This window comes from Volvox carteri (genome assembly GCF_000143455.1).
Source record: "Volvox carteri f. nagariensis unplaced genomic scaffold VOLCAscaffold_3, whole genome shotgun sequence".
NCBI classification, from domain to species: domain Eukaryota; kingdom Viridiplantae; phylum Chlorophyta; class Chlorophyceae; order Chlamydomonadales; family Volvocaceae; genus Volvox; species Volvox carteri.
In genome coordinates, this window is record NW_003307546.1 from 600,049 (window position 1) to 603,210 (window position 3,162).

Genomic DNA, 3,162 nt, shown 5'->3' on the forward strand with positions numbered 1-3,162 from the left:
GGGAGAGGAACAGCCGTCTCCGGACACTCCCTCAGTGGTCAGGACCGGAGCCCAGCCCAGGACAGACCGGACACGAGGGTTCGCACGGCTTCACCGGGCTCCGGAACCAGCAACTGGTTGGAGGAGGGGTGGAGTTGCTGGGGAGGGATGTCGTACTACCTCACTTGCCAAACCCCCGAGGCCGCCTAGCTGTCCGACATCCCCCTACTCCCACCCGCCCGGGCCCCCCTCCCGCCATCCGCCCCACTTTCGGCAGCCTCGCGGGTAAGCGGCTGATCAGTCTGGACGTCACATCGGTTCTGGCGGGGTCGTCGTACCGTGGGGAGTTTGAGGAGCGGCTGCAGGCGGTGGTGGCTGACGTGGCGGCGGCACGCGGCAACGTCATCCTCTTCGTGGACGAGCTACACATGCTGGGTGGGTGGGTAAGAGTGTGTGTGCATGTTGGAGGAGCAAGGTACGGCTTATGGGTTTGTGAGTTGATTTACTGTGTGAAGTGGTCGGGGTAGTTGGGGTAGTTGGGATGGTTTCTTGCTTCGCGGACAGAGGTGCTGAAAACGCGGGTGGAGGGGAAGTAGGGGTCCGGGGTTGATGCGGCGGCGCTTGGTCCGGTGGGTTCAAATGATGGACCCCGCTGCCCTCTCCATGTGATGAGCTGGCGACATCTGGAATTGGGGAGGTCGGGAATATAACGGCGCTTTCGGAGATTAGTTGACTTACCGGCACTGTGTGCGTGTATGATGTGTGAAACAGGGGGGTGTATCTTCGCCCGTGGCAGCTACCCTGCGAAACCCTGCCTTCCCCGGTATTTCGGGGCACCCTCATCCAGTCACCCTAGTCAACGTCTCAGTGGATCGCTCAGGTTCCGCACCCACCACCAGCATCCAACGGAATCTGCCGGGTCGACAGCGGCCCAACTCCATTCCTGGTCGGCTCGCGGGTTAACTTTAACCCAGGTCACCACCGTCCATCAACTAGGGGCGCAATGCCTTCCACCACCGGAAGGACTTTTGACCCTAATGGGTATCGATCCCGGGATCTCCCGGGGGCAATGGTCGCGCCTTACCAGTAGTGCCAAACCCTATATGTATGTATGTATGTACGTATGTATGTATGTATGACTTAGATTACACTGTGGGCCGCGAGAGCCGGGGGCCGAAGCCGAAACACAGCGCAAGGGTCGGGAGCACACAGCACAAGTCGGTTAGTCTTGTGTGCTCCCGACCCCGACTCAGACTGCCAACACTCTACGCAGCCACTCCGCAGCCACCCCATCTGGGGATGGCGCTGCAGTGAAAACACCACGAAGGGCTCTCAGGTCCCGCTAGAGCGAGTCCACAAGTCTCAGCTAGGGCAAAGTCAAAGGCTCTCTGAAACAACCCCCCCAAACACCACCAACGAAAACGGGATTCGAAGGGAAAACAAACAAACAAACAAACACAAATTCGGTTGGGGCAGTCCCGGCAGGGGAGGGCTCCTGATATACCTAACAGGCCAACAAAAAACCTCCAATAGAGAAAGGCTAAGAGAGCTCGACACCACAAGACGTCTTGCAACCACCTTAAAACAACTGACCTCCACCACCTGTCCCTTCCTGGGCTGGTCCAGGGGAGAAGTAGCCTTATAAAGAAAAGGGATCCCGCACAAGCCTGATCACCACTGCAGGGGCCCGGGATAGTCCGGCGAAACGACCAAAGCGTTAGCGTTGCCACGACACACAGCTCCTAGACCCTCCAGAAAACCGCAGGGGGAGGATTGTAGCCCGCGTGGCGCCTCCCCTTTACCGCCACTAACCTGAACGGTTGGTCCTCCAGAAACCTATTCACCCTGTCTCGTACTGCACCGCTCTCACCTTCGTCCCTCACCAAGCAACCCAGTCCCACAGAGAAGACGTGTCTAGATAGAATGGCCCTCCTCGGGCCACACCTCCCCCTCATCCGAGCCCCGCTACCACCACCAGACCTCAACCTCCCAAACACCAGAAAACCTACGTCCTTTTGGCGCTCTCACCGCCATCTCCCCCCTCCCCTGTCCGAGCGACCCCACCTCCCCCCGGCTCTCCAGCCCCCTACAACCTCGGAGCGGCACTAGGGAAGAAAAAGGGTTCTTCCCTGCACGACGTGACCGCCTCCATTCCCCGTCCTACTCCTCTCCCTCTCCCGCCTCGGGGTTCCCTCTCACCTATTCCCTCGTCCTCCAACCCCCATCCCCTTCGAACTCCTATACCCCCCCGAGCCCTGCCCTACAAACTCAGCTCAAAGCGCTCTTAGGCAATAATTTCCACCGCTTCGGCGCACCGCAGTGCGCCTTCTGAAACCGACAGGATCGGGTGGTCGGGTCCCACCCTGTCCCAGCCTCTCCGCGGGGTGCCCAGCGCCGTGAAGGAGCGCAGACGCGCCCAGAAGTCCACCACTGCCCGGGCGCAGGCCCGCTCCAAGGGGGTTGCTGCGGGTGCTGCTGCCGCCGCGCCTGCCGTTGCTGCTACCGCCCCTGTCGCCGTGTTCCGCTCCTGCGTTTGGTCCTCATCCCCCGGCGCGTTCAGTGCAGGCCCCGTCTGCGGTCCTGCCCCGTCGGCCTGGATGAAAAAGTCCGTTATCCGCCTCTGCCTGGGGCCGGGTACCTGTACCTGCTGCGCGTGCTCCCGGTTCTGTGGTCCTTGGCTCCCAGCTCGTTCCTGCCTCCTGCCCGCTGCCCTCAGGCAGCATCTGCCAACCTCCATGGCAGACAGGGCCGACAGGGCGATTATATCCCATACGGCCTGTTCGCATCCGGTTGGGGCCAGTAATAGCCAGAGTTGCTTTCGGGTGACTCCCCCTACTGCCGCTTCCTGAGAAGACTGTAGATGCCGGTCGATCTGTGCCCGCACCGCCTGCGCCACCGGGCATTCCCAAAAGTGATGCATGCGTGGCGAGCATGGCTGACCAGCTGCTCCACCGAATCCGCCACATCCACAGCGTTCTGGAGTCATGCGGGCTAGGTGCGTGTTGCCCGGTAGGGGGACGCCATCCACTGCGAGCCGCCATAACGTCTCCTTATTCTCATTCTCCCATCGTACCCCGGACCACACTCGGGCCTGCGTCGCCCTGAATAGGCTGATTTCCGAGGGGGGCGGCGGCGACGGGCCCTGAGGATCCGTCGCCTCCCGCACAAATTCAGCTACCAGGC